The 23,353-nt window shown below is 40.6% G+C and overlaps 1 protein-coding gene and 1 pseudogene across 2 annotated transcripts in view; one reads left to right on the forward strand and one right to left on the reverse strand.

Annotated features, from left to right (window-relative positions):
* Window positions 1-23,353, reverse strand: part of TULP4 (TUB like protein 4) — a 277,124-nt gene that overhangs the window by 227,727 nt on the left and 26,044 nt on the right.
* Window positions 7,530-23,353, forward strand: part of LOC116533495 — a 36,959-nt pseudogene continuing 21,135 nt past the window's right edge. The window contains exon 1 of the transcript XR_004261320.1: window positions 7,530-7,714. The product of XR_004261320.1 is annotated as a signal recognition particle subunit SRP72 pseudogene (transcript). The remainder of the gene's footprint in view (window positions 7,715-23,353) is intronic.

Genomic DNA, 23,353 nt, shown 5'->3' on the forward strand with positions numbered 1-23,353 from the left:
GGGGAGAGATAGCAAGGGGAGAAATGCCAGATGTAGGTGATGGGGAGGAAGGCAGCAAATCACACTGCCACGTGTGTACCTATGCAACAATTTTGCATGTTATTCACATGTACCCCAAAACCTAAAATGCGATAAAATAAATAAATGGGAAAAAAAAAAAAAGAATTAGAGAGAAATAAGAAGACCATTTAAAAAGAACAAAAGCTGAAATTTAAAGCCAATTGACTTCACAATATAAATCTAAAGAATATTCTTCAGGTAGAAGGAAAATGTCTCAGAAGGAAGGTCTAAGGTAGAAGAAGAAATAATGAAAAGACAAATTGTTAAACATGTAGGTAAAATTAAACAAGGTGTTCAAAATGGAACAATAAAGCAGTAACAGCAGACTCTTATATTAATGTATAGCAGTTACCAACTTCTAGGTATAGCTCTTAAAGTTTTATGGGTACCGTATTTCTCATTTAAAAGCCTTAGCCTTATGAAAAAGATCCTTTTATTGTCCACATTTTATAGGTGAGGAGACTGAGGCACAGGAAGGTTATTTTGCCCAGCACTACTCATCTGGTAGGCATGAGGAGTTGGGGGTCACACCAGGCTGTCAGTTTCAGTTTCTAGTTTATGTGCTTAACCACTAGACTGTGTCTATGGCGAGTGTGGGGTAGAGGTAGAAAACTAGAAAAAAAAAATAGACAATTTGATCAAAAAAAGGATGACCAGAGCCAAAAGTACTCTGAGGCCTTTATATTGTTTTACAAGGATAGTTAAAATACTCAGCCTTATACTTAATTATCTTAGGTAAGCATGATAAAATTTAAAGGGCAATCACTAAAAGACTAGAAATAAAGTATAAAACTTCCAAATCATTGGAGAAGGAAAAATAGAGTGGAGAGTGGGCGCAGGGGAGACCAAAATTAATCCCTTAGAAAGAGAAAAACAAAACAAAAGGAAAAATAAATGGAAATTTTAAAAGCTTCTGCGCAGCAAAGTAAACAACCAACAAAGTAGACACAATCCACAGAATGGGAGAAAGTATTTGCAAAACTATTCATCCAACAAAGGATTAATGACCAGAATTATAAGGAACTCAAATAACTCAACAGCAAAAGACATTCTAATTTAAAAATGGGCAAAGGATCTGAAAATACATTTCTCAAAAGGAGACAACAAATGGTCAGCAGGTACATGAAAAAGTGTTCAACTTCATTGATCCTCAGGGAAATGCAAATAAAAACCATAATGAGATGTCCCCTCACCCCAGTTAAAATGGCTATTACTAAAGAGTCAGAAAGTAACAAATGCTGATGTGGATGCTTGAGCCCAGGAGATCGAGATCAGCCTGGGCAACAAAGTGGGATCCTGTTCCTACAAAAAATTTAAAAATTAGCCAGAGTGGTGGCATGTGCCTGTGGTCCCAGCTACTCGAGATTGAGCTAGGAGAATCACTTCAGTCTAGGAGGTGGTGGCTGCAGTAAGCCATAATCACGCTACCACACTCCAGTGACATAGTGAGACTCTATCTCAGAACAAAACACAACACAACACAACACAACACAATACACTTCTTGGCTATGGGAAAGGCAGTATTTTGAAAGAGAATTTATTGCCTTAAATGCTTATGTTAGTCTGGGCATGGTGGATTACATGTGTAAATCCCAACACTTTAGGAGGCAAAGGTGGGAGGACTGCTCAAACCCTAGAGTTCAAGACCATCCTGAGCAACACAATAAGTGTTTTTGCTACAAAAAATTAAGAAATTAGCCAGGCATGGTGGCACATGCCTGTCGCCCCAGCTTCTCAGAAGGCTGAAATAGGAGGATCACTTGAGCCCTGGAGGTCAAGGCTGCAGGAAGCCTAACTGTGCCACTGTACTCCAGCCTGGGCTACAAAACGAGACCGTCTCCAAAAAAAGACCAACTTATGTTATAAAAGAAGACATGCTATAAATTAAGGAGCTAAACATTCAACTTAAGAAGTTAGAAAAGTATAGCAGAAACCAAAAGAGAGTAAAGGAAGAAAATAATAAAACAGAAATTAAAGAAATTAAAAAAAAAAAAAACATTAGGGAGGCTAAACAAAGCGAAACACTGATTCTTTGCAAAAAGTATTCAAAGACACAAACCTCTGGCAAGATAGATAAAGGAGAGAGAGCAGTACAAATAAACACTGGGAGTGAAAAGGGGGCTAAAACTAACTACAGACACTGTGAAACTTAAAATAACACCATGAACAAGTTAATACTATAAAATTAGATAACATATGAAACAAATAAATTTCTAAGAAATACAATTTAATGAAACTACCTCACAAAGAAAGATAGTCTAAACTGTTCTAAACCACTAAAGAAAATGAATCTGTAGTTTAAAATCATACCACAAAGAAATCAGGCCATATATTTCACAAAGAAATTCTCCCAAACATTCAAGAATAGCCTACAGCAGTATTACACAAACTCAATCAGAATATAGAAAAAGTGATAACATCCACAATTCGTTCTAAGAGGTTATTAGAAAATCTACTAGTCTACTAATTAGAAATATAATCTATTGGATATAATTCATACTATATGTTCCATTTATCCAATACAATCTATTGGCCGTAATTCATACAAAAAGAGAAAAGAGTGGGGAAAATGATCACTGCAAAACAAGCAAAAAAGTATCCTAAAATTCAACACTCTTTTTTTTCTTTTTTTGTAGATTCCAAATCAGGAAGAGAATTTCCTTATTCTGATAAAGGATATTTACCTACAATCTATAGCAAACATCACATTTAAGAATGAAATGATATGATAGAATATATTTGCTGGGAAGAAAAAAACAAGAATGAAATGAAATAAAAGATGTCTGTATCATGCTATTGTAGAAATCCTAGACAAAGTAGAAAGATGAGAACCCTACTATCACACAGTACTGGAGGTCCTAGCCAGCACAGTAAGATAAGAAAAATAAATACGAGGTAGCGTAACACTGGAAAGGAAGAAAGCAAACCACCTAGGCTGAAATCCCAAACAAATGCACGTGCAAATTATTAAAGGTGATTTCGTAAACGTTATGTCATTTAAGACAGCCATATAAAAGGAATCATTAGTCCCATTTTCTCTATAAGAAAACTGAGGCTAAGAAAGGTTTTTAGCAACTTGCCTGAAGTTAAAGTCCCCCGGTATATTAAGTGCTGAAGCTGGAATTCAAACCAATTGATAATTTCAGTGCTCTTCATGCTACACCACATGACCTCCCCTCAGTTAATAATCACCCATTTTACCAGTGGGCTAATGGACAGCTGCAATAGTATCATTTGCCACTTTAAAAACAGTGACTTGGTCACATTCACCAGCTAAGAACACCCTCCTCAGCCTGGCATTCAAGGCCCTTCACAGAAAGGCCACATACCTATCTATCATGCCAGTCTTGTCCTCCACCTGTGTCCACTAAAAAATTATGCTCCTCTCAAAGTATTAATGTATTTACTGCCCATACTAAGCTCCAAGCAAATCCATCTAAGTACAATGTTTATTCCAAATTCCCCCAATTTTAGCCATCTTTCATGATGCAGCTTCAACATCACCTATTCCACATATCCTTGCCAATTCCTCCCTAGTAGGTACAGTCTTTCATAGCAAATGTTTCTATCTTAAGTTGCTCATTTGATTCTACACCATATTATGGGTATTTGGGTCCCTATTATCCCTGCAAACTTGGAAGTTGCTTAAGGGTAAGGACTTTTACATGTCTATTCATCAAGATACCTAGCAAGCAAAATGTACATATATATTAGGTATTCAATAAATGCATGTTCAATTGAATAAAAGTGCTTTTATTTGCTGTTAAAATTGTTTTCCTCTAGAAACAAATGACCCTATGTAGGAATAAAAATACTTTTCCAATGATGTCATAAACTATATTATTTTATCAGCCAATAAACTACAGGAAAAGTCTTTTTACTGCCATGACAGAAATAAACACTGTACATGCGTACGTTTGGCCACGCAAGTGCTAGACAGAGCTTAACACAACTCCATTCGCCCTGAAATATGAACCCAGATCTGTATGGATCTCAAACCCATACACTCCGGGTTGGTTTCCTCTCTTCACTGTAAACATGCCATTGTGTCTTAAGACTTAACTTCCTGGTGTATCTTCCCTACTACAATGTGAACCTTCTGAGGGCAAGAAATATGTCTTCATCACTGAATCTCCAGCCCTAGAAAAGAACTCAGTAAATATTTGTTGACAAATAACCATTAAATGTAGGAAGAAGCCCAACATGCTGACCCTTCCAAAAGCATCACTGAGAGTCCTCACAAAAGAATAAAGAGATGACCCTGAATGGGAAATTACAAGTCCTATTATGTTCACTAACTTCTTATTAAGAAGAAAACTGCATATTTTAGAAAACTTTCAATTGAAATAGCTGAAATAAAAATTTGGGGGTTCTTAAAAAGCTAAATTCTAGTCATATAACACACTGTAGTCTTGGCTGGCAATAAACCGATCAAGTATAATTACATAATAAAATTTATCTTATTACTAATAAATACCATTACAATAAGAGTTCCAGGCCCAGCACAGTGGCTCACACCTGTATCCCAGCACTTTGGGAGGTTGAGGAGGGCGGATCATGAGGTCAGGATATCGAGACCATCCTGGCCAACATGGTGAAACCCCGTCTCCACTAAAATATAAAAAAAGTAGCTGGGCGTGGTGGCACATGCCTGTAGTCCCAGCTACTCAGGAGGCTAAGGCAGAGGAATCGCTTAAACCTGGGTGGCAGAGGATGCGGTGAGCCAAGATGGTGCCACTGTACTACAGCCTGGGTGACAGAGCAAGACTCTGTCTCAAAAAAAGAAAAAAAGAATTCCAAGTAGCCAAAAATATCCCCAAGCTCCTGCCAATGTCCCACAGTACAGTGTTTAGGTGATAGCACCACACTGAAATTTACTAGGAATACAAGACCAGTAAGACAAGATCTTTTCACAGACGCATGGTAATACAGAAAATTTTAACTAGTCTATGGTCTAGCACACATAAAAGAATAAACAAGTTTAGATGTAATAAAGAAGTTTACTCTCTTGGTTACAGGTACAGAGGAAATTAAAATAAGTCTGCATTAGTCCTACCACCACATCCCACATTCTAGAAAATTATTATATCTGTACAAAGAAAGATGCAATTTTGATAAATCAGAATTTTAAAATGTATTTTGGATTATTACTTAGAACTCGCAAAGCTTAACTAGCACAAATTTCAGTAAATTTTTTAACTTACAATTTCAAGTTCCTTTAAAAAAACTGAATTGAATGAATTACAACAGATAACAGCAGTTTGTAATTTTCCTAATTTTTTACAGCCAAATATTTTCATGAATACCTATATATTGTTAAACTAAAATAAAAACAAAACACCAATTTACATCATGATGAGTAAATCTGTTTTCACATCTGCTGCCATCATTTTTACTTGCAAAAATAATCCCCTGGCATTTTCATGTTTTTCATATAGAAAGGACTCAGATGGAGAACTGAAACGCAGCCAGCAACTGAACAGAGCCCTGGCGATAGCCCAGCCACGGTTGGGTTCTATGGGAGGGATGAATTCCAAGTGAGTCTTTCCTGGTTCTGATGATAAGCAGAAGTACCTGACCATCAGCCAACAGATGGACAGGGAAGACACAGAGAGCACGCCCACACTGTCCATCTAGGCCAGAGATCAGGGCAGGGCAGGGCAACAGGGAAACAAAGCTAACCATGGACCTGTGCCCATACAAATGGATGCACTTCCAATACTAATACATGTGCTTACAACTACACGGAAGTGGCTGTGAGCTACTCATTCAATTATTTCCAACATACAGAGAGAATCTCAGTGTGGTGAACAGCGCTCACAAACAGGCCTGGCACGGAAGGAGTAAGCAGGCCTGGACTGTCTAAGGCAAACTGCAGTAGGAATTCAGGTAGGAATCATCAGTTCGAGACTGAGGGAGGAGAATATAGATGTCAACACCATAAACGGCTAGCAAAAGCATTTCCTTACTTTGCCAAAACTCTCACATAATGATTTTCTGGACAGAAATATTCTCATTTCCTCATTACAATGGAATTACTGTGATTAATAAACAAATAATTGTTTATTGTTGCTTAACAACAAAAACAACAACAACAACAACAACAAAATCTACCAACAGACCAGTCCAAGACTAGGTAACATAAAGTTAACATAAAAATACAAGATCTGGACCCTGAAACGTAAACAGTTCACAATCTGTTAGGAAGAGTAAACTCACATACATGAAATAATCAGAGAACAATTAAGAGTGAGGATGTGGAGCTCTGTGTAGGCTTGAATAACCAAAGACCTTGAGAATCATGCCAGCAACAGAAAAGTGTTTAACCTGAAAAGCAAGAGAACTGGGTCACTGTACTATCAGTGACTACTGAAGACCAAGACAAAGGAAGAATGGACATATCTGGAGCAGACAACATGCTGGTTAACCTTTCACGGCCACAGCAACCCTGTGAGGTAGGTATCATCCCCATTCTACAGGCAAGGAAACTGAGGCTCATACCTGGGGCAAGTTCTGTGGTGTCAGTTTTTTCATTTGTAAAATATAACCACTGTGGTCTCAGTTTCTTCATTGGTAAAATACAGGAATTAACATAATCAGCAGTTTTCAAACTGGGACCTGCAAAGCACCAGTTTTCTAGCATTGAAGTGGGCGGGGCCATAGGCCAAATGTACCAAAGCCTCTGGTCAGCAGCTCAGTACCCATTTCTCCACAGGGTGTTTTGCCATTATAACCATAGCACTGAGGATAGCATTCAGTATATAATAGGTGGTCAGTTAAAAAGTGAGGGATGAATGAATCAAGCAGATGGCACCTCATCACTGACTCTAAGCTGACTCTCATTCATGGTTGCTCATTTCCTTATATGTCTAGCAATGTTTTTGTCATCAGCATATCCCCCGCTCTTCATCAGTGGGTGGAGGGTAGCATTCTTCCTGAGGGTATTTGCATTTATTTCTGCCGAGCATCCCTGGGCTCTTCTGACTCAGAAGCATTTAGATTCGTTTCTCAGCTTGGGGTTTTCCAGACCATGCAGGTAGCATAAATTCAAATCCCAAGCCCAACGGTCTCAAAAGAGACTTTTTCTTTTTTAACTCCATTTGATGATGGATGTTTTTGTTTTGTTTTCCAGCCTGGTCTCATCTGGCCTGAATAAGTCCCAGGCCCCGGCCTTCAGTGCTTACTTCCCACTCCAGTTTTAGACCTTCTGTCTCAGAAACACTCACTCCTCTTTCTCTTTTCCCCCTACCTATGGATTTCTCTCACTTTCCTGTGATAAAGATTTTTAAAGAATGTTTTCTGTATCTTTTGCAGTATTTCTAAGTGCTTATAGCAGGAGAGGTTTCCAGAATATATGGTCAGCCTCATTTACAGGAGGGGTCCATAATCTACCGCTTTTAACTTCAGATGTGGTTTAGAAATCATTCCCTGAGGTAAGTGAGCACAGAAACCACGGAAGCCATCAAAGGATGGGAGGACACCCCAGAGGACTCCCAGAGAGGGTGAAGAGAAACACAAGAGAGAGGCCGAAGCCGGCTGGGGTGGAGGAGGAGCCTGATGTGCAAGGAGCAGACCTGCTGAAGCAGAAGGCTGGAGGCAATTCATTTCCTACTGAAAGGGGACCAACTTGCACTTCAGTTCTGAAGGATGACTGGTAGGTAATGAACATAATGATTACATTTACTGGTAATTCCACCAATAAAGAGGATACTTTAAGAATATAGTAGTATCATCACTTGCATATATAACGCTATAAGGATAAGCACACAGATCCAAAGTCGAATCAAATTCAGGCAGGAAATAGCACAAAGGAAACCCCAAGTACAAGGAAATAAGATGAATGAAGGGGACGTTGTGCTCTGCTTGCTATAAAGTGGTAACATTCAGAGCACAAGCCAAAACCTTATGTTTTACACAAGAATTTTGTTATACAGAGTAGAAAATAAGTGAACTACCACCAAAGCCTTTGAAACGTTTATTATTCTGTTTCAATTATTGTTGAATGTAGCTAAACATAGTGTTTCAAAATTTCTAAAAATGATTTTCTTTTACTGTAATAACCAATTATGGAAGTTATTAATAGTTACAAGTTGGCAAAATGAGGGTAAAAGAAGCCATGTAAGCCATAGTGGCACCACTGTATCTAAGCTCTCACTGATGCACATCTTTATAGATTTTTTTTTTTTTTTTGAGACAGTCTTACTCTGTCACCCAAGGCTGGAGTGCAGTGTTGGGATCTCAGCTCACTGCAAGCTCTGCCTCCTGGATTCAAGCGATTCTCCAGCCTCCTGAAGAGCTGGAACTACAGGCATCTGTCACCATGCCCAACTAATTTTTGTATTTTTAGAGGTGGGGTTTCAACACGTTGGCCAGGCTGGCCTGGAACTCCTGACCTCAAGTGACCTGCCTGCCCTGGACTCCTGAAGTGCTAGGATTACAGGTGTGACCCACCATACCCGGCCTATAGATTTTCATGTAATATAATGTTCTGTATATGAAATAATTAAAATAATTCTATACAGAGAAAGGGTTAATATGAGATGGGGTTCATCAAGAAAGCATCTGCGTTTCTGGAAGATCCAGATGCCTGCTTCACACAGGTGTTATTACAATAACATTGAAAAGAATAAAAAGTGTCAGGGAAAATTCAGTTGATTCTTGACTACTACCATGCCTGATAGGTGCACAAATATAACATGAGAAAATTAACTGCAGGATTTAAATCTTGTAGCCATTCTTCCCAGAAAATAGCATTACCTCAAATCAGAGTAGACACTGGGTAGCAGGAAAAAAGATAATGATCTAAATGTGCACATTTCAGTCAAAGGTTATAACCATAGCTAGGCATAATGAACATTAGTTTGGGGTTCAGCAATGATTTATACTACCTAGTTCTTACAGGGAATTCATATTCACTTATCAAAAGCTTACCCTTTAGAAAGAACAAATCAGTTCTATTTCCTATAAGTACTTATACCATAATCTTAAGATCTTAACAAAATAGTATTTGTCCACCCAAACGTGGGGATACTCAACTTGACCCAGGAATAAACAAGAAATAAAAATCAACTAGGGTTATCAGGAAAAGGTTATACAACTAAGAAGCATAAGTTCAAAGGAAGTACTTAATGTATAATGAACATGCACTGTTGTTTTAAAGAATCTATTAGAAACATGACTCTTTCCAAGAAGAATGTAAAGCACCTAATTAAAAGCACATACAAAATAAGATTGTTTATAATAACTTTTGAAAGGAAAAACAGAGTTAAGAAAAAGAAGATAGCAGTAACATTAATGTCAAGCATAAAAATCTTGGCCCTAAGTATGCTCTTGATCAGAGCAAGGAGAGACTCAGGATGAGTTACACAAATCTTAACAGAAATGAGGAAACTATCTAGTTAGCCAGGAAAGATATTCTTCCCAGTATTAAGTGTTAAAGAAATGTCAGCAATGAAGCACTATGGAAGAGTCATCAGATGATGAAAGGGACAAAGACAATAATCTCACACAAATGTAAAAACAGAGTTTACAATTATTTCCTATAGCCAAACACGAATCAAAGCTTAACATTAATGGGTAACTCAGTAAAAGCAATGTTTTAAGGGCTAGGTTAATGGGGTCCAAAACACACTATGAACAAAATAGACAAGAGCACCTGCCCTTCCCCTTCCCCTAAAAATCATGACTCTTAATGAGACCAGTTAACAAGCTAAGGGTTGGTTCTAAGGCTCTACACTGTATTTTCCCACCTCCCTGCATTGCTGTGAAATATGACCACCTGCCCCTGTCACCCCTTCAAGCTAATGGAAGGATAAAAACCAGAATGGGAATGCCTCACTATATTTAGGCCAGTTCTGTAAATAAAAAAAATTAAGGCAGGAATCTCAAACTAGGTATCTCTCTGAATTCCAGTAAAATGCACAAAAACAAATGAAATGTTCTTCCTTTCTCCTTCTTTTTTAAATATCCTTCCCATAACACCCAATAAGTGAGGTGGTTCACCCTGGTCCTATGTCATAATCCATTTACCCTAGTCATTGGCCCAAAGAAATGGAACTGCAAAAGCTACAGAGGAGCTATTATTCCTCAGATTTAATGTAAAGTATCTGCTACTCATTTCTTTTTAAATATTTTTAAAAACAAAGACCAACTAAATTTATTTATCCATCCATCTGTCCATTTATTCATTCACTGTTTAAACACCTGAGTGCCTAACATCCCAGGCACTGTGCTAAGCAGAATAAAACAGCCTTAACTTTCTAATTTAGGTGACAAATTACAGCATTTCTCTCACCCAATTTAAACAGTTATAAGAGTGCACCTTTCAAAGACCATTAGAACGTAAGACTGTCTCCTGCTTGGGACCTCAAATACAAAATCTATCTTCAATTAATCACCCAACTATCGCCACTCTATACGTAGAGCCAGGCTTGCAGATCTGTCTGGGCCACCAGCAGTTAGACAGCTGCACAGGCACAGGCGCAGGGCCTCATGTCAGTGGAAATCACACTGTGCAGGGACTCCTCCTGGCCAGTTTTTCCTTTGGCATGAAGCACTTCTTCGTTTCACTGAAGAAATTCTGTAAGATACCAATTTTCACAACAAAAATAAAATCTATATTCAGGTAGCCACTTGTTCCAAAACGCTAATAAAACAGAGTCCTGGTAAAGAAAAATGAAGAAAAGATGACTTTAAATAACCACAGAGGAAAAGGTAATAAATGATCAGCTGAAATATCAAAAATAAAAAGGCAATTTAAAAAAAGGATAAAATGGGCTGGGCACAGTGGCTCACACTTGTAATCCCAGCACTTTGGGAGGCAGAGGTGGGTGAATCACTAGGTTATGAGTTTGAGACCATCCTGGCCAACACAGTGAAACCCCGTCTCTACCAAAAATACAAAAAGTAATTGGGCATGGTGGCGGGCGTCTGTAATCCCAGCTACTTGGGAGGCTGAGGCAGAAGGATTGCTTGAAACCAGGAGGCAGGGGTTGCAGTGAGCCAACATCATACCACTGCACTCCAGCCTGGGCAACAGAGCTATACTCCATCTCAAAAAAAAAAAAGGGTTGGCATGAATGCATAGTATCATGGACTTGGCATGACTTCAATTATCCATTTTATAATATATAAAATTTTTAAGTGTGTTCATATTACACTGGTCTTGCTACCATAGTAAGATTAATGCTATACTATAATTCTAATTAAAATTCATACTGAGGCCCAACTCTCAACAACATTCAAATTGATAAATAAAAGGAAATGGAGATGGAACACATGAGAAATATGCAGCTTTCCTGCTTACCAAATTGTCAGTATTTACTCCCCAGTTATTGAGAAAGTCAAACTCTCCCATTTACCATGGTGCACCTCACCTCTGCATGCAGTTATGGCGCACTTTAGCCTAGCCGTAAAGAAGCATCACCTTACTTCACAACTGTGTTCTGAAATAAAGCCCTCCGGTCTAGGGAAAAACCATCTAGGCAGAGGTTCACATGCTGAATTCCAAGCCAAACACATATCAAGTGTTCACAGCTGTCTGCTGTTTTGAGAACTTCTTGGAAGAGAACGAATAGGTCTGCTGTACATCTCACTAAGAGTAAAGAGCACCTACACCAATCTGGGGGAGAAGGAGGAGAGAGGCCAAGGACACGTTCTCAATTATGCTATTGTCAAATGGCTGGCCTGGGAGAGGGAGATTCTCCATTTCCTTTTCTCTTTTTTTCTTAACATAATTATCAGATATTAAACACAGATTAAGTCATTTGAAACTATTTTTTGTGCCATGTAAGCCATGTGCTAAAGATTTTCCTCATAAATGTATATAGCTATCACAAACTGAGGCTAGAAATTATCTTCTAAACGTATTAGTGTTGAAAACAATACTGCTATCTTCCTGTGACATTAAGATCTGAATACAGCAGTGAAGGGAAAAGAACATGTCTTCATCCTATCATACTTGAGCTAAAATTTTAAAGGCGTACTAAAGCAATTTAAGTGTAAATTTAACAGTATCTTTTAAAAGTTTAAACTAGATGGTAGAAAGCATATATGATTTAAGTTCTGAATATCTATTAATTATTCTACATTTTCAAAACCCACGGCCAATATTCTGGATCCACATGGAGTCTACATAAAGAAAGCTAAGCTCACTCAGGCAAGCTCCCCAAACAGAGACTGCGACTTACCTCCAACTCTCCTCCCTTTCACCGGTTCTATAACAGTGCCCTAAACATAGGAGGTTCTCTAAAAGTATTTGCTCAATAAGATGCCTAAAGAGGAAAAACATCAGAATCAAATAAAGAAAACTTGCTGGCATCTATTTAAAAAAAAACTAATAAAATAGGTTAAATGATCAAGAAGAAAAAATCTCATTACTATCAGAGCAACTGTTCTTCTCAACTCATGTCAAAATGTTCTCAAATTACATCAAACAGAAAGTATTATCAAAGTTAACATTACTTTTTTTTTTAGGAAAGATCTAAAAATATATACTGAAAATTACGCTTTTCAATCAATTTAATCAATATAAGCATATGGATAATAGTTTAGTTACAATAATAAAAACATCTTTTGGAACGTGCTGGATCATTTTACATTTAAAGCATATGACCCAAAATAACCCCATATTTCCTTCTACATTTCCCCTCTAAACACTCCAAAATGTACTGTTAAAACAACTGTATGGAATGATACAGTGCTAGATTTGTTCTTTGTGAAGCTGTATTGTCACTACAGCTCACTGTACCAAACAGTACAGGCCGGACATTTTTGCAGTCTCAAAGGAGCTATGAAAACACAGACCCTACACTTCCCCCGATATTTCATCTAACACAAACCAAGGGCAGTCCACTTGATTGACATATAACAGATTTAAGATCCCTTGAAGCTCAGTTACTCCATGCCTATGATGATTAATTTAGCAGAAGAGGAAGGGAGTCCACATTCACCTCCACCTATGCTGAGAGAGCCCAACAAACGCTTGAGCCTAGGCTCTGGTTTAAAGGCCACAGCAGCAAAAGAAGTCAAGAGAATTCCAGGGATGAGGTGATGGGAGCTGATATGATGCTCTCTGAGTGAAGGAAACAGAGTTGTCTCAAGCCAAGCTTGAAATGGCCCAGAAAGACCACAAAGGTTACTGCTCCAAGAAAAGAAAAGAAAAGAAGGGGTATCTCTGGTACCTGGGACTGTTGCAGAAAGTTCAGGATATCTTCATCATTGAAGGACATCATCTCAAGAAGTCCCCAAATTAAGATCTGTTCTTTAAGATGCAGGCTGACAGCTTCCATACAAAAGCCAAAAGTTACCCTCCAGGCTGCCAGAAACAGTATAACCAAGACCAGTGTGGCACTAGAAACAAGACACCTACCGACACAACCCACACTGAGCAGGCGGGAGGGCAGGGATAAGAGTTGTTCTGGCTACTGTGGCCAAAGCTAACCCTTGCTTCTGGTGGCCCTAACATAAATCTCCCCAATTAACCCACGGACTATGCTGTTAAAACCTTCTTATAAACAGATTGTTCAGAACTCTGAAAAAATATTTCTAGAGAAGTAACATCATAAGCATTGTCATTGCTATATAAGACTAGTCTATAAATGTCATTTTAACCCATGATGTACTTGAGCTGTAACGCCAAAAGTACTTTCTCTGATACTCTTTAATATCTAGAAAGAATCTCATTTTCCTGACCTCCCTAAGAGGTCATTAAAGGTGACATCATTCAAGACCAACAGACAGGCTGGGCGCAGCTGCTCATGCCTGTAATCCCAGCACTTCGGGGGGGTGAGGCGGGAGGATTGCTTGGGCCCAGGAGTTTGAGACCAGCCTGGGCAAAATGGTGAAACCCCATCTCTAATAAACATACAAAAAACTGGCCAAGCCAGGCGTGGTGACACACGCCTGTAGCCCCAGCTTCTTGGAAAGGTGAAGTGGGAGAATCACCTGAGCCTGGGAAGTTGAGGCTGCAGTGAGCCATGACTGCACTACTGCACTTAAGCTTGCGCAACAGGAACAAGACCCTGTGTCTCAAGAAAGGAAAATAGAAAAAAGAAAAAAAGACCCAAAAAAAAAGACCAACAGAGGTCTTGGCAAACAAACGAATGTGGGTTCTAGTAGGTTAGGCCTTCTCTAATTCCATAATACCTTGGTATTATTAACAAATATACTATATATTTATGTAATATACATTTATGTAAATATACTGCTTGCATAACACCTTGGTAGGTTTGCAGAGAAGACAGTGCTGCTTTGCACCCACCACTTCCCGATTATTCTAAGTTTAAAGAGCATGCTCATAGCTGGGCCCAGTGGCTCACGCCTGTAATCCCAGCACTTTGGGAGCCCAAGGCAGGTGGATCATGAGGTCAGGAGTTTGAGATCAGCCTAACCAACATGGTGAAACCCCGCCTCTACTAAAAATTAAAAAAAAAAAAAATAGCCAGGCATGGTGGTAGCGCATGCCTTTAACCCCAGCTGCTCAGGAGGCTGAGGCAGGATAATTGCTTGAACCTAGGAGGCAGAGGTTGCAGTGATCTGAGATTGTGCCACTGCACTCCAGCCTGGGCAACAGAGTGAGATTCTGTCTCAAAAAAAAAAAAAGAGAGAGAGAGAGAGAGTGCTAGGCAAAGGGACCCTATGACACAAGGGTGTCAAGCTGGGACCATCTATATTGACTTACCGTCACCTACATAAGTTATGAACTCAGGACCACAGAACAGTTGAAGCAGTTCTGAGAGTCATGTTTACCTTTCCATTGTCAACTAAGAACATATTTTTGTTGCTTTAGAAGAAAGGGGCGTTTGTGACCACTGTGAGACTGCATGTCTACTATAAATAAAATTAGCCAGGGCATGATTGCGTACCTATAGTCCCAGTTACTAAGGAGGCTGAAATGGGAGGATGACTTGAGCCCAGGAGTTTGAGGCTGCAGTGAGCTATGATCATGTCACTATACTCCAGCATGGGTGACAGAGCAAAACCAAAGAAGAAAGAGAAAAAGAGGGCCGGGCACAGTGGCTCACATCTATAATCCCAGCACTTTGAGGGGCCGAGGTGGGCAGATCACCTGAGGTCAGGAGTTTGAGACCAGTCTGACCAACATGGAGAAATCCCGTCTCTACGAAAACTAAAAAATTAGCTGGATGTAGTGGTGCATGCCTGTAATCCCAGCTACTCGGGAGGCTGAGGCAGAAGAATTGCTTGAACCCAAGAAGCGGGGGTCGCAGTGAGCCAAGATCGTGCCATTGTACTCCAGCACTCCAGCCTGGGAGCAACAAAAGCAAAACTCCGTCTCAAAAAAAAGAAAAAGAAAAAAACGAAAGAAGAAAAAAGAAGAGGTGGAGGAGGAGGAATAACAGGAAGAGGAGGAATAGAAAGAGAAAGAGGAAAAAGAGGAAGAGAGAGAAGAAGAAAAAGGAAGAGGAAGAAGCAGCAGAAGCAGCAGCAGCAGAAGTAGAAGTAGCAGTAGTAGTAGCAGTAGCAGTAGCAGTAGCAGTAGTAGAAGTAGAAGTAGAAGCAGCAGCAGCAGCAGCAGCAGCAGCAGCAGCAGCAAGCAGAAAGCAGAAACGAGTCTCCCAGCCGGGTGCAGTGGCTCACGCCTGTAATCTCAGCACTTTGGGAGGCCAAGGCAGGCAGATTACTTGAGGTCAAGAGTTCGAGACCAGCCTGGCCAACATGGTAAAATCCTGTCTCTACTAAAAATACAAAAATTAGCTAGCATGGTGGCACACACTTGTAATCCCAGCTGCCTGGGAGGCTGAGACAGGAGAATCGCTTGAACCCAGGCAGCAGAGGTTGCAGTGAGCTGAGATCACACCACTGCACTCCAGCCTGAGTGACAGAGCAAGACACTGCCTCAAAAAAAAAAAAAAGAAAGAAAAGAAAAAAGAAAAAGTCACCCTAGTTTATTACAGTCATTATTCTTGCTCAATATTTATAAAGCATATGTGAACTGCCCACTCCTACATTCATAGCAGGGGCCTTCTCTCCCTCAATACTTTCACAGAATGACACTTCTTTGGAAGTCACAGGGTCTTAAATAAGATGACAAGGTACTGTCTTCCACAGAAGAACTACAAACAAGATCTTGATTTGCTAAGTTATTGCTTATTTACTAATATTTCCCCAAATTCTATGTTTGTTCGCTTACTACAGAAATTCTCCTAAGACCTACTTCCTTGGGTTCCAGGCTGAGAGGTTTGGTTACTGAAGAAAATCGAAGATCTTGCTATTAGTGTAGTTACGTGCATCAAGGTGGGTTCAGAGGAATCCCTAGGGACAGTGACAAAGAGCTGCCATGGGTTAGAATGGGCATAGAGAACTAAAGGAAGGAGTGACTGTGGCCATCCAGACAGCTAGACTTGTTGCTCAATTTGCAAATCAGTGCAGGAGAATCTGAATTGTTGAGGGTCAGTGTGGGACCTTGAAGATTACCATATCTCATGGTCTTTCACAGGCAGAAATATGTCCAAACCCTCTCAGGCTCAGCTTCTCTCCCTGTACATCCCTGGCCAGTTTTCTTCCACTATCCACAGAACCATCACCATCACCACAGTCTGGAAAGCAGCAGTTTCACGAAGGTCAAATACTGTGGCACATGAGGAAGATGGGCAGGACAAAGAGGGAAGCAACAACGAAAAATGCAGCTGCAACTGTGTAGGGACACTTGTAGCCCATGGGTTCCAGACAGCGGCAGAACTACATAAGCACTCCACAACTCAGCACTGGACTGTGTTCCACTCTATGGAAGATTTGGCTCTTCTGGAACTCAGAACGCATTTTCCAAACTGAATACTGACGTAGCCTAAAATTAAACCTGTATCTATTCCTTACTTCTTTCCTTCTTCTTGATCAAGCTCTAGCCCTCAGGGGACTTATTACATTCTAATTGAGAGAACAACAAAATGGGAGAGATAAATAAAAGGCTAACAAGAGGCAGGAAAGACTCTGGCATGTAGCAGGATACAGAAAAGACCAGGAGGTTTGGGGTTTGCTCAGGAGGGGCCTGTGGGCGACAAAAAGGGGCTTATATTTTATTCAGAGTGCAGTGGGAAGCCACTGGAAGGTTTAAATGAAATGTTCTGGTTTTCATTTCAGGATCAATATTGCTGTGTGTGGAAAGCAGAAAGCACGGGCAGGAGGCTGCTGCAGTAATCCAGGACAGCTGATGGTGACCAGCACTAAGATGCTCACTAGACAGCGGGGGAAGAGAGCAGCTGCAAGGCAGGTTTTTTGTTTGTTTGAGAAGGAATCTCACTCTGTTGCCCAGGCTGGAGTGCAGTGGTGGGATCTCGGCTCACCGCAACCTCCGCCTCCCGGGTTCAAACAATTCTCCTGCCTCACCTCTGGAGGCTGACTATCTCACTTCAAATCCTGGTCTGTCTACTTCCTGCATTAGAGCTATGTTACGTAACTACTCAAGGTCTTAGTCTCCCCAGCTGTAAAACAGAGGTATGACAAAACCTATCTCAGGCAGCTGAGAAGGGATTTCAAAGAATTAACTGTAACCTCTCTACATGAGCTCTCTGACAGTTCCCTCCTCCCTTGTGATTCTATCTTCTCTGCTTGTTCCTCTACCATGGCTGGCTTGGGATGCTGGGATTCCACAGCGCTCACCACCAGATCCTCTTCTCCATCTCCAACCTCTCCTTCACTCCGCTCACGTTAGGCATAATTAAGTACAAAACTAATATGAGCTATTAATACCATTATCTTGTGCTGAACAATAATTCTTGGCTAGTAATAAGATTATAGCCATGGGGGCAGGAAGGGAGGAAGAAAGAAAATAATAAAAGAAATCTGATGATAAAAACATTGGTGACTACTGGTAATTCCTAACTGAAAAATTCCACTTCTATATGCTGGAAATGCACCTGCTGCCACATCACATAGTCATCGGCACCTTGAATTAAAACCTAGCGGATAAGGCGTTCTCCCCTACCCATCATCTCCCCAAGGACAGTAGCCACATCTGACTTGGCGACAGCATATGCTCAGGAACCGTGGAACCACTCCCTGGGTACTTAACCGTCGGCCCCTTGCTCCTAAATTCACTCATAAATTTCTAATTTAGAGATTAAAGGTTCTAAAATTTTTTTCTGCAAATACTTTTAAAGCCTTCACTGCACATGTGCCCCAGCGAGTCCTTTCAACAACTTACCCCATCCTTTGTCTCACCTGAAGCAAATTCTACAGATTTTCAAATGTAGCATTTCAACTTCTCCCCCAAAACAGATTTATTCTCAGTGCTTTCTAACTTTAAAATACAACTTCTCACAACATTTTATTTTAGGAGGAAAGTTACACCTGAATCAAAGCTACCCTTTCAAAATTTCTAATGTGGGGCCAGGCGTGGTGGCTCATACCTGTAATCCCAGCACTTTGAGAGTCCAAGGCAGGAGGATGGCTTGAGCCCAGGAGTTTGGGACTAGACTGGGGAACAGAGTGAGACCCCCATCTCTATAAAAAAAAAAAATTATTTATTTATTTTATTTATTTATTTATTTTGAGATGGAGTTTCGCTCTTGTTACCCAGGCTGGAGTGCAATGGTGCGATCTCGGCTCACCGCAACCTCCGCCTCCTAGGTTCAGGCAATTCTCCTGCCTCAGCCTCCTGAGTAGCTGGGATTACAGGCACGTGCCATCATGCCCAGCTAATTGTTGTATTTTTAGTAGAGACGGGGTTTCACCATGTTGACCAGATGGTCTCGATCTCTTGACCTCATGATCCACCCACCTCAGCCTCCCAAAGTGCTGGGATTACAGGCGTGAACCACTGCGCCCGGCCCTATAAAAAAAATTTAAAAAATCACCAAATGTGGTGGTGCACCTGTGGTCCTAGCTACTCAGAGACTGAGGTGGGAGGATCACCTGAGCCCAAGAGTTCAAGGCTGCAGCGAGCTATGATAGCACCACTGCACTCTGGGTGGCAGAGCAAGACCCCATCTCCAAAAACAAAAACAAAAAATTCTAAAATGGAAAAAAAATATTCTCTGAGCTACAAGAGACAAAGCCTGTGAGGGTTAGATGTCTTCTTGCCCTTCCTCCGTGTCAACAAGTCATGACACAACTTGAGGAAGCTGGACCAAAATAGGTACCCACCTAACTTGGTCTTTAAATGCTTTCTTCATTACCACATGAGAAGCAACAAATGATAATGAAACAAACAAACAAAACAGGACAGAGCAGAGACTAGCATAAAACTGTTTATATTAAATAAGCTAATTACAGTATCTTTTTTTTTTTTTCTTTGAGATGAAGTCTCACTCTGTTGCCCAGGCTGGAGTGCAGTGGCATGATCTTGGCTCACCACAACCCCTACTTTCTGGGTTCAAGCGATTCTCCTGCCTCAGTCCCCCAAGTAGCTGGGACTACAGGTGTGTGTCACCATGACTGGCTCATTTTTTTATTTTTAGTAGAGAGTCTCACTTTGTCACCCAGGCTGGAGTGCAGTGGCACGATCTTAGCTCACTGCAACCTCCAACCTCCATCTCCCAGATTCAAGTCATTCTCCTGCCTCAGCCTCCCACGTAACTGGGATTACAGGTGCCCACCACCATGCCCAGCTAATTTTTGTATTTTTAATAGAGTTAGGGTTTCACTATGTTGGTCAGGCTGGTCTCGAACTCCTGACCTCAGGTGATCCAACTGCCTCAGCCTCCCAAAGTGCTGGGATTACAGATGCAGCCCTACAGCATCTATTTACACTAGACTGCTTTATAAACTCTGAGGCAAAAAATGAAGGCAGTCTTGAAAGTTGCCACATTTAAGCATAAGGAAGCCTGGAGTAAATCACCTCTAATTCAGGAGCAATTTCATCAGTGAAGGACCCAAAACGTCAGGAAGAAATTTTGAAAGTTTGAGAAAGGCTTAAAAGGCAGCAAGCATCACACCAACAGCCGATGTGTGTTAATTTTAGCTGCAATAGTCTAAAGTGCAGTGTGAAACGAGGAAAGCTGCCAAGCAACACTCAAGCCAGAGACTCTTACTGAGTGCCCATCACAGGCCCTGGGACCAGGCCGGGTGCTGACAATGCAAAACTCAGCAAAGTCCTGTTCCTAGCCCCGAGAAGCACCCTACATAGTGAGAGAAGATGGGCAAAATAAACCAACTTCCATACTTCAAGACAAATCCTGCAATCAATAGCCAAAAAAGTGCTGTGGAGCAGAGTTGAGAGAATCTTGCTGGAATGATCGACCGGGTCCTTGGCAGCATAAAGCCAAGGTAGGGTCTTCAGATGATGATGACGAAATAGCAAAACAAAGAAAGAGAGCTCCAAGTTGAATCAACTAAGGACAATTTACTCACAACAATATCCCAATAATGAAGCCCTCATAATAATCCAAGAGAAAATTAAGCCAGAGTTCTTAAGTAGAAGGATATTAAAGATAAACAGAAGACCGACTTATACTGCCTAGATAAGAAAAGGTCTTACTGCTACAGAGTAGAATTAGCATATATTTTTAACTTAGAACCTCTGTTGTAAAATCTATGGGAATCAAAGTGTGGATGAACGGAGGGTCTCAGTCAATTGGTCACATTTCACCCTCTGAAAGCGGCCAACAGCCATCCCTAGTCCACTTAAAAAAAAAAAAAAAAAGAAGAAGAATTAGCATATATTTAATAGATATGAACGCTCTGTATTTGACACTTGCTATTTAACTCTAAAAGAATTAGCCTTTTCAAAAACTCAGTGTTTTTGTTTTAACTAACTCTAGAAGCCATAAAACAGGCTTAAGGAACACAGAATAAAGGGAACAACCCTGTAAAGACCTCGAAGGCAGCACAGTGACAGCAGCTTGGCAGCCAGACTGCTGGGCATGGGGCCAGGCTCTCCCACAACCTAACTGGATGACCTTTCAAGTGCCTTTATTTCCCAAGAAGTAAGAATGTTGGGAAGATTAAATAAACATAGGTAAAGTACTTAATTACCTGCTCACATAGTAAAGTGCTCAATAAATGTTGAGCATTACTTTTGCCAATTTATTTATATTTTTACCCATTAAGCAATCTGAAAAATCTGGAATAAAATAGATGATTAAAGAAAAGTATAATACCAAAAAGGTAAAGGGAATGTGGCTATACAAAAGCTCCATCATTTGTTACTCCTTTCTCGATTCATATTATCCTAAATTTGGAGTGAAATACAAAGGTTTTATACATGCTTAATATTGAGGGGCTGTGCAATGAGCTCTGGCCGCACAGGCAAGATTTAAGTTTAATCAAATAAACAGCTCTCTACTTATCCTCATTTTCAATGCTTAAGGAAAACAAACAAGTATTTGCCTTACTTGAGCCAAAATTTTCTATCAACATAACTTCCTCTTTAGTCATTACACTTAAGCGACCTCAAATGTTTTGGGGGAGAAGGTTAAGCTCTAAATACGCAAGTAAAGCTGTCATAAAATAAAATTTCTTTTAAAAACGACAAGTGGGCAAAGTGAAATGGAAAAAGAATCAGACCAGGAATCAGAAGACAGGTTCTGGCTAACCTGCTAGTTCCTGGCTGAGCGACCTGGCATGGGGCTCAGCTCCATGAAAGTCAGCTTTCCCATCTGCAAGTGAACAGACTGTCTGCTCTGCCCTTTCTCAAGAATGCTGTAAAGACCAGTGGTGACAATGCTGATAAAGAAGCAGAGAAAAAGTTGAGGTTCTTTCAGAATTAAAAGCTGTGCCCTGTCAAATGCACAGTAGTAACTTGACCATTCTGTGTTGTCAGAGGCACCACCTGAAGTCAGTCCCTCACAGATGCTTTTCTCCTTTTATCTTAGTACTTCTAAATTGTCATTTTGAAGGCACCGAGAATCCCCAATCCTTGGAGCTCCCCCGGCTCCACATTTTGGATGCAGAGGTATGGTTCAAGGCATCCTATTTAAGACAGGACATTTCAGTGGTGGCACTGATGGTTTGTAGAACTTAGAGGCCTGGAAAAGAGAGGGCCTCATGGGATAAAGGGTTTGCCAAAACCCACATGCAGTGCTTCCAATGTTCATTCAACAGCAGGGCTCTTTCAGCACTATTCTGGAATACCACTGGCTTTTAAACCCTTTAAAGCTATAAAAACTGCTTTCTAGTCTTTTGAAAGTAGGAAATTAGTAGGGTCGGGGCATGTCCAGGCAGCTCTCCAGGGGTATCTTCCCCCAGCTGAAGTTTATTCAGGTACCCATCGTGCCTCCCCACAACTCCAGGAAGACGTCATACCACACAAGCCACATTTTCTAGAGAGGAAAAATGGTTCGTTTTAGTTTTAAACACACAAAGAAGCCAAGTGGGTAAATGACCTTTATGACTGATGTGCAAATAAAGTAGATCCTGGTGTGAAGATGACAAACCAAGATACATATAAATTCCCAAATTCTCAAATGGCACTAACTCCCCAAAATATCAGACCAATCTTTCTTCAAATTGAAGTTCACTTCAGCAACAACACACACCACCGCCCTCATCACCTCAGAGCCCATATAAACTTCTAAATGGGCTCCTACACTTTTCCTGAACGTGATTCTGTCAAGGCAGCAGGACCTCTGCACCTGCCCAACCCCCTATGCAGCACACATTTCACTGAAGTTTCGTCTTTTACTTCATGAGTAAAGTTTTATTAAGTTTTTTTTCTTTATTCTATTTTTTTGTTTTTTGAAGAAAGAGTCTTGCTTTATCCCCCAGGCTGGAGTGCAGTGGTGTAATCTCGGCTCACTGCAACCTCCTCCTCCCAGGTTCAAACAATTCTCCTGCCTTAGCCTCCTCAGTAGCTGGGATTACAGGTACCTGCCACCATGCCCAGCTAATTTTTGTATTTTTAGTAGAGACGAGATTTCACCACATGGGCCAGGCTAGTCTCGAACTCCTGACCTCAGGTGATCTGCCTGCCTTTGTCTCCCAAAGTGCTGGGATTATAGGCATGAGCCACTGCGCCTGGCCTGTTTTTTGTTTGTTTGTTTGTGTTTTTTGAGACAGGGTCTCGCTCTGTCGCCCAGGCTGGAGTGTAGTGGTGCGAACATGGCTCACTGCAATCTCAACCTCCCAGACTTAAACAATCCTCCCGCCTCACTCTCCCAGGTAGCTGGGAAAACAGGCACTATGCCATCACTCCCAGCTAATTAGTTTTTCCTTTTTGATAGCTTCATTCACATTATAGACCCAAGCCACTACCAAATTTAATGCCTATTCTTTAGACAAAATTTCTATTTTCTGTCTAGTAAGTCTCAGAATTTCTACCTCCATAGATAGCACTAATAATTGCTTTTCTTCTTTAGAGTATTTTTCACAAAGAAATAAAGTCTTTAGCAGCTCAGGA

Source organism: Sapajus apella, unplaced genomic scaffold (genome assembly GCF_009761245.1).
Source record: "Sapajus apella isolate SASKATOON/1434 unplaced genomic scaffold, GSC_monkey_1.0 scaffold82, whole genome shotgun sequence".
NCBI classification, from domain to species: Eukaryota; Metazoa; Chordata; class Mammalia; order Primates; family Cebidae; genus Sapajus; species Sapajus apella.